Below are 12,466 nucleotides of genomic sequence, written 5' to 3' on the forward strand. Positions count from 1 at the left end.
GATGGCCAATTTAGGGTCTCCCCTGTTCAGGGTACACCAAGAATGTACCTGGGGAGCACTGCCTATTTAATTTGAAAGACCTCTATGGATTAGAATCCTTCGACCTGGTACTTTACATGACAAATACTTCCCTGCTTAAGGAAAACTGGCAGGAACAATTACCCTAGGAGACAGCTGTTACTGTCGCCTTGGGCAGTGGCATCACTGCGGTGGGGCTTGCCACGGCCTTTGCCTCATATGCTTTCCTCCTAGCCCTCCCTTGTGCGCATTCTCCGAGTGTTAGGCAAAACCAAAGAGCGTTTTTCAAGGACAAAAACAGGAAATCAGGACTCGACATAAGAATGCAGGAAGGAGCAGAGCTTTAGAGGAAGAAAAAGTAAAAACATGTAAACAAGTGTAAAGAAAATGAAGATGTGATAGCAGTTAAATAGAAAACGAGGACAAGAAAATGATTGAGCGGGAAATGACAAAAAAGAGATAAAAGGGTGAATGGAAAAAAAGAAGTGTTTGAAAAAGTGAATGAATAAATAAATAACGGGGAACAAATGAGAAAGTGTATGTATATATATGTGTCTGTGTATATACATATATATTAAAATAGATATATACACACACACATACATACACTTGTGAAACACCACGTTTGCCTGTTGTAGATGGCCCTGCCAGTTTTATCTGTGGCCCTTAGTGGACTCAATATAAAATCATTTCTACAGACTCCACTGTCCTGAGAACTTTAGGCTGGACGGCCATTTAAGCATTCAGTTCTGCGTGGAATTGCTTGATTGGATATTTTGCGTGGTGTGTGTGCACTGAAGGTTTGTATTGCTCCATTCTTTGTTATTTCTTTGTGCGAGCTGTAGTACTCTAAGAGCTTTCTATTTGAACAACGCTCACCTCTTTAGTGGGAATTCCATTTTTGTATGCATCAGTGCTTAATTTGAGTCTGTGGCTGCACGTGTGGCTCGCCGCTACTCATTTTACAGACCCACGTTTATATTTTCTTAAAAGACTTTGGGGCATATTACCAACAACTAGCGATAATTATCGCTATGTTGGTTTAGCGGCGATATTTTTATTGCCGAGCTGCGGCGATTTTTATCGCTTAGGAACCTTGCTATTATCAAGGTTTATCTCCTAAGCGATAAAAATCGGCCAAAATGCATGAATATCGCTGAAAAATCAGCGATATTCATGCATTACCGAGCCAATGCTCTTAGCCATGTTATCCACCTACCATTGGATAACATGGCTAAGAACTGCTATGGGGCAGGTGTTAGCTTTTAGAGATATTCGCACTTAGCGCAAATATCTCCAAAAGTTGGTAATAGGAGATAGCGATGTTAGCGACTGTTTCCAGTCGCTAACATCTTGACACGCCCACTTTGCATGTCATTAGTGATAAATATCACTGACATGCAAAGCGGGACCCAAGATGGTCGCTACTTCCTACTAGCAGTCGCTAACTGGTGTTAGCGACTGCTAGGTAATAGGGAGATAATTTATCTCCGCTTTCTTGGCTTTTAAAGCCAAAAAAGCGGAGATAAACCCCCTTGATAATATGCCCCTTTGTTTCAGACCAAAAGAGAAAAAAATGCAAAATGGGGAACAAAGGTGGAATAGAAAGACAGAGAAACAGTAGAACGCAGGGATGATAAATAACCTGCAAGAGTGAGATAAAGAGGCAGGGAGTGTCTGGTGATTAATTCAGTATTAAGTCCATTCCTTTGTGTGGATTTCCAGTAGTCTAATATGCTTGTGTCTTCGCAATGTAGCGTGCTTTTCTTCTGATACAACTAAAACAGTGTTGAATTTTCTACGTGATGTCGCGCAGTAAACTCTCTAATCGGCAGCTCTGTATGTTATTCCATGTATGTGCACAGTTGCAGTTTTTGTTCTCCTAAGAGTTTTATTCACAACCAGTATTTACATAGGGTTTCTCTACGAGTCGCAACATTGTGAAAGAGATGCTCTTGTGACTCCCAGCTCCAATTGAGTTGACTGTTTCTGGGCAGAAGGAGGAGCCGGGGGCGGGGCCGCCAGGGCGAACGCTCATTGGGAGATCTGCAGCCTACGCACGAACCTGCTGCGGGTTAGCATGCGTACCGCTGCTAAAACAAAAGTTGAGCGAGGAGGCAGGAGCGGACGCCGGTAGCTGCAGCACGTTCACTGCAGCAGGAGCAGCGCGTGCTAGAGGCTGCGGCGAGCTGGTGGGGTCTTCTGGCGCCGACCAGCGTTTCCCGCTGCCCATCTGTGGCGGCCCATCAGGTAAGGGTGCTGGAGTAGCGCGTGCTGTTTTCTGAGTGGTGAGGTGGCACTGGCGCGAGCTCGCAGAGCCCGTTATCGTCATAGGGCTTGATGGAAGGAGCAGCACGCGGCTGGACTGCACGAGGACCGTGGCTGTAAAGGCCCCCCTCTCTGGGTGGGACTTGTAAGAGGTCGAACTGGTTGCCCTTTTGTATGCGAGTCTAGGGTGTCAAAAGGCGCCCTGGCCGGTTAGATGTTCTAACTGGGACCTCATGAGCCTTGTTACTGCCATATTTTATTGGGTATGGTCTGTGGTATATCGTGCTTGTGAGGGGGTTGTTTACCTCTGGACTGAACGTGGGTTTCTACCAAGCGGCCTTTTCTGTGCGAGTTATTTTTGGGGACAAAGTGTCAATGCATATTTTAAGGCTCCATTTTGGGGGTGGTCGGATGACTATATTATAAAGACCCCGTGCGGTCATTTGAGGGTCATTTCGTCGTCTTGAATGAATCTACGTGTCATCATATATCTGTTCACTGAGGATAGGCTTGAAACAGGGACGGTCCTGTCGGGGCTCTGACCGAGCTGGAATTTTAAAACAAAAAAACTGATCTTGTTTCGGGACCGGGCTCTATCTTCCCGTCCCCCACTCTTGCAGGCAACAACACTGATCGATTACTCAACAAAGATTGTAAAGCCCCTTCATGTAATACACATTAGCAGTCTTGTTTTAATTTTTTATATGTTTTACTTTGTCTTGTATACCTCGAGTATTTGCTGTATCTAGATGATACTGTAGTCTCTTTCATGCAAATTAACATTTGTGTGCAGTGAACTGAATTGCTGCCTATTTGGGTAAGTTCGTGATGTTGTTGGATGTTTATGATGGGCCACAAAAGAGGGCTCTAGAGCTGAGGGTGAAATAAGTGAGTATCATGCACTGCTTGGCCTATCTACAGAATTCAGTTACATATTCACATGTGTTAATTATAATTATCATTTTATGTGAAAGTGTGTGTGAAGGAGGTATACAGCTATTAAAATATGGACTGCAAATTAGAAGAAAATGTGCTTCCAAGTGAGGGAATAGGTTGTCTATGCAGAGAAGGGTGAAGTGAAGATGAAAGAAGATACTTGCAGACAGAGAGTTTAACCCCTTCGCTGCTAGACCTTTTCCCATCCTGTGCTAAGCCCTTTTTTGGCGATTTGGGGTAGTGCGCGCTTAGGCCCTTGTAACTTTTTGACCACATAAGGTATCCACACCAAATTTGCGTCCTTTTCTTCCAACATCTTGGGGATTCTAAAGGCGCCCAGGGTTTGTGGATTCCCTTGGAGGGGTCCCAGAAATCAACCAAAATATAGTGAAATGTTTGTTTTTTCGGAAAAATGGGAAAACCGGGCTGCAAATGAAAGCCTCTGGGTTTGTCCCTGAAAAAGTTATCAAAAAAGGGTTTGTGGGGCTGAAATCTCCATTTTCTCAGCTTTTAGGGAATGACAGTCTTTTGTCAGAGAACCGACATTTTTCACACAGTTGTGGCATTTTTCTGGGACATAGCCTATTTTTGCTATTTGTAGAGCTTTCCACCTCCTTCCAGTTAATGGTAGAAATGAGTTTGAAAGCAATAATGGATCCTGGAAAGCTGTACATTTCCAAAAAGTAGACAAAATTCTGAATTCAGAAAGGGGTCATTTGTCTAAATCCATGAAGGTTTCTTTATAGAAACTAACAGTGAAATAATGGAAAAATTTAAAATTTGTTGAAGAAAACAGCCTTTTGTCTCAACGTTTTCACCTATAACTTTTTCTAATTTTGACAGCTCTTGGAAAGCAATATACAGTAACATCCGTTAGACCTTCCTGGTTGTGGGGATATATAGGACTTGTAGTTTCACCAAGAACCCAACGAACCCAGATCCAAAAACAGAGCAGAAACTTACAATGGTATTTTTTCATTTACTGGGTATAGAACACTTTGTCTTGGAAAATGTATACATGGAAAAATCTGTATGAAAGACACCTATGTATTTCTGAATTATGTACAAATTATAGAGTTCAGAAACAGTATATAATTGCTAATTTTCAAAATTGGGAATACTCATACTAGCATGAGAATTATTGGTCATTTTTCAAAAATATTTTTTTTTTACACAATGTCTTTCATTGAAAGGGAGAAATGCATGAAATCTCATTTGGTAATAACAGTTGATTTACAAATCTGAATTACCCCACGTCTCCCGATAAAAACGGTACCTCACTTTTGTGTGGGTCGGCCTTGTGCCTGCGACAGGAAACGGCGCAAAATGCAACGTGGTCACACCTACATTTTGCAGTTACAAATTGACCCTTTTTTGGCAAAGTGTCTACCTGTAGTTTTTGCACCCTAGCTCTGCCGGCACCTAGGAAAACCTAGCAAACCTATACATTTTTGAAACGTAGACACCCAGGGGAATTCAGGATGGGGTGACTCAACTGCCTACCACCAGGTTTTGTTACCCAGAATCCCTTGCAAAGCTAAGAATTTGACCAAAAAAACCTCATTTTCCTCACATTTCTGTGGTGGAAAGTTCTGGAATCTGCGTGGATCAACAAATTTCCACCCACCCAGCATTCCCCCAGGTCTCCCCAAAAAAATGGTACCTCACTTGCCTGGCTAGGCATAGTGGCTGCGACATGAAGCAGCGCAAAACACAACATGGTCGCACCTCAATTTCCCAGTGAAATCTTGCACTTTTTGGACAAAAAGACTACCTTTGGTTTTTACGCCCTAGCTCTGCCAGCACCTAGGGAAACCTAGCAAACCTATACATTTTTGAAAAGTAGACACCCAGGGGAATTCAGGATGGGGTGACTTGTCTGCCTACCCCCAGGTTTTGTTACCCAGAATCCCTTGCAAAGCTAAGATTTTGACAAAAAAAACACATTTTCCTCACATTTCTGTGGTGGAAAGTTCTGGAATCTGCGTGGATCAACGGATTTCCACCCACCCAGCGTTTCCCCAGGTCTCCTGAAAACAATGGTACCTCACTTGCGTGGGTAGGCATAGTGGCTGCGACATGAAACATCGCAAAACGCAACATGGTCGCTCCTCAATTTCCCAGTGAAATCTTGCACTTTTTGGACAAAAAGACTACCTTTGGTTTTTGCGCCCTAGCTCTGCCAGCACCTAGGGAAACCTAGAAACCTATACATTTTTGAAAAGTAGACACCCAGGGGAATTCAGGATGGGGTGACTCGTCTGCCTACCCCCAGGTTTTGTTACCCAGAATCCCTTGCAAAACTAAGATTTTGACAAAAAAACACATTTTACTCACATTTCTGTGGTGGAAAGTTCTGGAATCTGCGTGGATCAACAAATTTCCACCCACCCAGCGTTCCCCCAGGTCTCCCAAAAAAATGGTACCTCACTTGCGTGGCTAGGCATAGTGGCTGCGACATGAAATAGCGCAAAACGCAACATGGTCGCACCTCAATTTCCCAGTGAAATATTGCACTTTTTGGACAAAAAGACTACCTTTGGTTTTTGCGCCCTATCTCTGCCAGCACCTAGGGAAACCTAGCAAACCTATACATTTTTAAAAAGTAGACACCCAGGGGAATTCAGGATGGGGTGACTCGTCTGCCTACCCCCAGGTTTTGTTTCCCAGAATCCCTTGCAAAGCTAAGATTTCGACAAAAAAAACACATTTTCCTCACATTTCTGTGGTGGAAAGTTGTGGAATCTGCGTGAATCAACAAATTTCCACCCACCCAGCGTTCCCCCAGGTCTCTCGAAAAAAATGGTACCTCACTTGCATGGGTAGGCATAGTTGCTGGGACATGAAACAGCGCAAAACGCAACATGGTTGCACCTCAATTTCCCAGTGAAATCTTGCACTTTTTGGACAAAAAGACTACCTTTGGTTTTTGCGCCCTAGCTCTGCCAGCACCTAGGGAAACCTAGCACACCTATACATTTTTGAAAACAAGACACCCAGGGGAATTCAGGATGGGGTGACTCGTCTGCCTACCCCCAGGTTGTGTTACCTAGAATCTCTTGCAAAACTAAGATTTTGACAAAAAAAACACATTTTCCTTACATTTCTGTGGTGGAAAGTTCTGGAATCTGCGTGGATCAACAAATTTCCACCCACCCAGCGTTCCCCCAGGTCTCCCGAAAAAAATGGTACCTCACTTGCGTGGCTAGGCATAGTGGCTGCAACTGGAAACGGTTCAAATCATACGGTGGTGAATTTACAATACCCAATTGCAAAACGACCTTGATTTTGGGGGGGGGGGACCTGAGTTTTTGGCCCAGGGCTCAGTGGTATTCTTTGGAAAGTACCAAACCCAAACAGTTCTGAAAAGTAGACACCCGGGGGAGTCCAGGGAGGTATGGCATGCGTGGGTCCCCCAATGTTTTCCTACCCAGAACTCCTTGCAAACATCAATTTTTGCTGAAAAAATCTGTTTTTTCACACTTTTTTTGTGTGGGAAAGCGTGGCATCGCTGGGCTCACACAAATTTCCTCCCACCCAGCGTTCCCCCATGTCTCCCGATAAAAATGGTACCTCACTTGCGTGGGTAGGCATAGTGGCTGCAACAGGAAAAGGTCCAAATCCTACGGTGGAGAATTAAGTTTTCAATTTGAGAGCATGTGATTCAAGGAAATTGTGACAGACAATTTCAAGTTTGCAGGAGATTGTGGATAAAAATAAACAATAGAATTCACCAGAAAGACATGACCATATAATTCCATGGTTTAACAATAATATCTAAATTTAGTAAGTTATTTATAGCTATAATGTACACAGTAACAGAGTTACTCAAAAGTCAAACATTCAAGCACGGCTAACTATTCCTCAAAGACACACACATACAGGTTGGATTTGGCACGAGGGCGAGTGATGGTTCAGTACATAAAATTTTATTAACAAGATATTTCAAAAAATTAAATGCTCTGTCAATAAATAAATGCATAAAAACCGAACCAGTGACTCGCAACTCGTGAGCTGTAAAGCCACGACAAGGCACCAACCGTTTTACGGGCCATTCATGCACCTTTCATACCTGATACAAACCAGACCATTGACACCATCCGGAAGGAACAGCAACACATTACAACAATCACAATAAGGGACAAGGTACACCCTACTTCAGAAAGAGATTAAAGACAAACATTACTGCACAGCCATCTAATCCGCAAACACACACACATTCTGGTTGGATTTGGCACGAGGGTGAGTGATGATTCAGTACATACAATTGTATTCGCATAGTTGAAAGTATGATAAACTGAACCACTGACTCACAGCTTGTGAGCTGTAAAGCCACGTCAAGGCACCAACCTCTTTACAGGCCATTCATACACCTTTCGTACGTGTGACACATACAAAACATTCACACCGCCAGCCGCGGACCCATCACATTTCAACACTCACACCAGCAGACAACGCCATTCAAGGGCCCATCACTTTCACACGCCCACATTTCTGACATTGCAACAACACAAAATGATGGACTGCGTGGAGTGTCACTCAACTAGCAGTGTGTGTAGTGACCAACAGAAAGTAACTACTCACACACCGCCAGCCGAGCGCCAGTCCACCGACACCACCATCCAAGCACCAGACCATGCACACCGCCAGCCAAACACCACTCAGCGCACACCAACAGCCAAGTACCACTCCACACACACCACCAGCAAAGCACCACTCCACGCACACCGCAAGCCAAGCGCCACTCCACAAACACCACCAGGCAAGCACCACCCTGTGCACAGACAGCCAAGTAGCACTCCACGCACACCACCAGCCAAGCGCCTCTCCACACACACCACCAGCCAAGCGCCACTCCACACACACCACCAGCCAAGTGCAAGTCCACACACACCGCCAGCCAAGCACCACTTTGTGCACAGACAGCCAAGTATGACTCCACGCACACCACCAGCCAAGCACCACTCCACACACACCACCAGCCAAGCGCCACTCCACACACACCACCAGCCAAGGACAAATCCAAACACAACACCAGGCAAGCGCAAGAGCACGCACACGGCCAACCAAACACCAGACCACGCACACCGCCAGCCAAGCACCAGTCCACAGACACCGCCAGACAAGCACCAGTCCACAGACACCGGCAGCCAAGCGCCAAACCATGCACACCGTCAGACAATGGACACTACACGCAAACCAACATCATACTTTAGTTTGTTTTTTAAATAAAACAAAAACAAAAACAAATTGCAAATTGATACAAATCTACTAACTCAACAACTAAACTAAAAAGACTACACAAATGCAAACTTTGAAACTGAACAATAAGACCAACCAGTTCTCTTTACCACTCATTGATACTCCCCAAAATTATTTTGCGTGTGGTACAATCTAAAACAAGCAGGTACACAAAGCCCGGGGTTTGAAGGGCAGTCAGGGCAGTACATACGAACCTCCTTCCGCAAACCTCTTCGCCAACAGACTCTACATCTCCGACTGGGAAAGTCTTTTGAGATTGTAGGAGGAATTGTATCAGGAAAGTGGCGATCTTTCAATCTGGCAATATCCTCCACCACTCCAACTCTAGGAACACTTGCCTGTTCCACTAAAACAAGGCTGCCTATTACAGACTCCTGAAACTTTTCAAAATTCATCTTTGACTGGGGACAAGATTTCTGGAACACAACAAAAGCATTAAAGGTTGCCAAGTGGAAAAGATGGATAGCCAAATTCTTGTAGCAAATGTAAGCCTTACGAAGAGCAGCATACAGTTCCAACCTCTGATCTACTCTGTCAACACCACCCATGTGCCTATTATAGTCCAAAATGCACACAGGTTTGCACACTTCTGCAACCTGACCCCAAACAGTCACCGGTTCAGTGCTTTCATCATGTATTGTAGTCAACATGTAAACATCTCTCCTGTCTGAAAACTTCACAGCTAGAAGCTCCTCACAACGCAATGCACTGCACTGTCCCCGAGCAAGCTTTCGACAAACAAGTTCTTTTGGGAAACCTTTACGGTTTGAGCGGATTGTGCCACAAGCAACAGTGTCCACTTTGCCCAATTCCCTGAACAACCGCACACCAGTGTAGAAGTTATCGACATACAAATGATGGCCTTTGTTAAAAAATCCACGACCAAGTTCCCACACAATTTTCTCAGTCTCTCCAAAAGTCGACGGACAACCAGGGGGGTTAATCCTGGATTCCTTACCAGTGTACACCCTGAAATTAGAGACATATCCAGTCTCACTGTCACACAGCATATACAGTTTGATTCCATAGCGTGCCCTCTTACTAGAAATGTATTGCCGAAAAACAAAGCGGCCTTTGAACAACAGCAAAGACTCGTCCACTGCAATTTCTTTCCCAGGATAAAAGATCTCAGAAAATCGATCAACGAAATGATCAATGACAGGCCGAATCTTGAAAAGACGGTCACAATCAGGGTGATCTCGTGGCAAAGCAAGACTATTGTCAACAAAATGCATCATCCGAAGCAGAAGCAAATACCTATCACGACTCATGACTGCCGGAAATATAGCTGTTGCCATCAAGGGAATAGTAGACCAATATGAAGCCATTGATGGTTTCCTAAGCAAGCCCATCAAAGTTAAACCCAAAAACTTTTTCATCTCCTCCAAATTTGTGGGAGTCCACCGGGTAGCTCTAGCGTGGGGCTTAAGACTGGCACTGTTCACCCTCAAAAAAATGTTAGCATACAAATTAGTCTGCTCTACAATCTCTGCCAAAAACACATCATCCCTAAACAACTTGAAAAAATCAATAGGCAAAAAGTTTTCAGTGTTCACCCTACACCCTGGAACACCAGTAAATTCAGGCATTGCCGGCTGCACCATGCCTGAGGTCAGAACTTTCAACGTCAAGTCTTGCAGCCGCAGGCTGCCGCCCAGCTGCCTCTCGTCTCACTACACCAACTGGAAGTCTAGCAGCCCCAGGCTGCAGCCCAGATGTCTCTTGCCGCACTATTGGCACAGCAATGTCCTCCGCAATCACAGGCACAGCAATGTCCCCCGCAACCACAGGCACATCATCCACACCAAAAGTAGCTTCATCAGCACTCAGAGTATCTTCATCATCAGATGAAGCCATGTGTAGAGAAAACTCACTACCTGAATCTTCACCTCCCACCTCTGGATCAGAATCAGAGTCAGTCTCTGGACCATGGTCAGAGGAAGAATCAAAAAGCAATCCAACAACTTGCTGAGCAGTAATCCGGCGACTAGCCATTATCCTTACAAACAAAGGAGTCTGCACAAACAACTCAACAACCCCTACACTGCGCAAAGTAAGATAAAAAATGTAAGCCTTTATCCAATAAATCTATATTTAGAAAAAAAATACAATTCACTTACAAGACACAACTACACTCACCAGCACCTACTCTGCAAAGACACAGCAAAGAGGCAACGATATCCCACTAGAAAGAAGAAAAAAAAAACCTTACATCTACAGAAGGACACATCAAAAACAAATGCAAAACATATTTTACAATCACAACAAACAGAAACCAAACAAACTCGTATTACTACACACTTTGCAAAAAAAAAACAATTACATTACAAATGAACAAAAAAGAGGTCTCTTACCAAACACATGCAACTACAGAAACAGCAGAACAACAGAACCACCAGTAACGGAACCGCACACTGCAACAAGAGAAAAAAAACAATACACATTAGAAGAAACAAAAACAACACACATTACAACAGGCTATGTCACAGGGTATGTCACAAATGGGGTGTCTGTCCCCAAGGGGGGAAGATTATAAATCATTATAAACGTGGGCCCCCTGGAAGCAACCCTACGGAGGGCAGAGAGGCCAAATAAAGACACGGCAGAACATACTTTTGAAAACAAATGGGCCCAAGGAAGCAACCCTTGACCAAGGGGTCGCTCCCTATAAAAAAAAAACATGGAGTCTAGTGGGCTTTTCTATCCCCCCCCCTGGGTCCAGAAACGGTAAACAAAAACAGTCGATCTGCCCCCAGGGGGGGCAGAACAGTCTACAATATTTATAATGCCCCCTGGAAGCGACCCTTGCCCATGGGGTTGTTTCCTTTATAAATATAATCCAATCCCTGGTGTCTAGTGGGGTTTTCTGCCCCCCCCTGGGTCCAGATGCGGCCCAAAAAACGGCCGATCTGCCTCCAGGGGGGGGAAGAAAAGTCTAAAAAAAAATTAGGGCCACTAGGAAGCGACCCTTCCCCAAGGGGTCGCTTCCTTTTCAAAAACAAACAAATCCCTGGTGACTAGTGGGCTTTTCTGCCCCCCCTGGGTGCAGATCGGCCAAAAAAACGGTCGATCTGCCCCAGAGGGGGGCAGAAAAGTCTGAAAAATAATTTATCCCCCTAAGGAAGCGACCCTTGCCCAAGGGGTCGCTTCCTTTATAAATATAAATAAATCCCTGGTATCTAGTGGGCTTTTCTGCCCTCCTGGGTCCAGATGCGGCCCAGAAAACGGCCGATCTGCCCCTAGGGGGGACAGAAAAGTCTAAAAAATAAATATGGCCCACTAGGAAGAGACCCTTCCCCAAGGGGTTGCTTCCTTTGCAAATGTAAACAAATCCCTGGTGTCTAATGGGCTTTTCTGCCCCCCCCCCCCCGGGTGCAGATCAGCCGAAAAAATGACCGATCTGCCCCAGGGGGGGCAGAAAAGTCTGAAAAGTAATTTATCCTCCTAAGGAAGCGACCCTTGCCCAAGGGGTCGCTTCCTTTATAAATATAAATATAAATAAATCCCTGGTATCTAGTGGGCTTTTCTGCCCCCTTGGGTCCAGATGCGGCCCAAAAAACGGCCGATCTGCCCCAGGGGGGGGCAGAAAAGTCTGAAAAATTATTTGCCCCCAAAATGGAAGCGACCCTTGCCCAAGGGGTCGCTTCCAGCACACAACAAACCACACAAACACAACCCTGGTGTCTAGTGGGGCATTCCTGGTGCATGATCGCGACGCTGTGCGCGATCGTGCACCAGGAATGCCCTGCATTGGGACATCAGGGGAGAGGAAACACAGTTTCCTCCTCCCTGATGCCTCAAGGCACCGAAAACCGGCCCCCCGGCCCCACCGGAGCACCAAAAACCCACCTGTCTGCTGGACGCGCTGGAAACAAATGGCTTCCAGCGCGTCCAGCGCTTCCTGATGACGTCGGCGCGCGCTGTGCACGCTGACGTCACCAGGAAGCGTGGGAGGGCCAGGGGGTGGCAGCGGAAAGTCTTC

The 12,466-nt window shown here is 45.3% G+C and overlaps 2 protein-coding genes across 3 annotated transcripts in view; one reads left to right on the forward strand and one right to left on the reverse strand.

The window, feature by feature from the left end:
- Nucleotides 1-12,466, forward strand: part of LOC147712626 (monocarboxylate transporter 1-like) — a 277,171-nt gene that overhangs the window by 173,216 nt on the left and 91,489 nt on the right. The window contains exon 1 of one of the 2 annotated variants that reach the window (XM_086923329.1): nt 2,042-2,268. The exons of the other annotated variant lie outside the window; for it this stretch is intronic. The gene's annotated coding sequence lies outside the window, so the exon portion shown is untranslated. Of the gene's footprint in view, nt 1-2,041; nt 2,269-12,466 lie in introns of those variants that run through there. 2 annotated transcript variants of the gene reach the window in all.
- The window catches only part of LOC147712627 (uncharacterized), a 65,158-nt gene that overhangs the window by 11,192 nt on the left and 41,500 nt on the right, over nt 1-12,466 (reverse strand). The gene's annotated exons all lie outside the window — the stretch shown is intronic.

The sequence above is a fragment of the Lissotriton vulgaris genome, chromosome 5 (assembly GCF_964263255.1).
Source record: "Lissotriton vulgaris chromosome 5, aLisVul1.2, whole genome shotgun sequence".
NCBI classification, from domain to species: Eukaryota; Metazoa; Chordata; class Amphibia; order Caudata; family Salamandridae; genus Lissotriton; species Lissotriton vulgaris.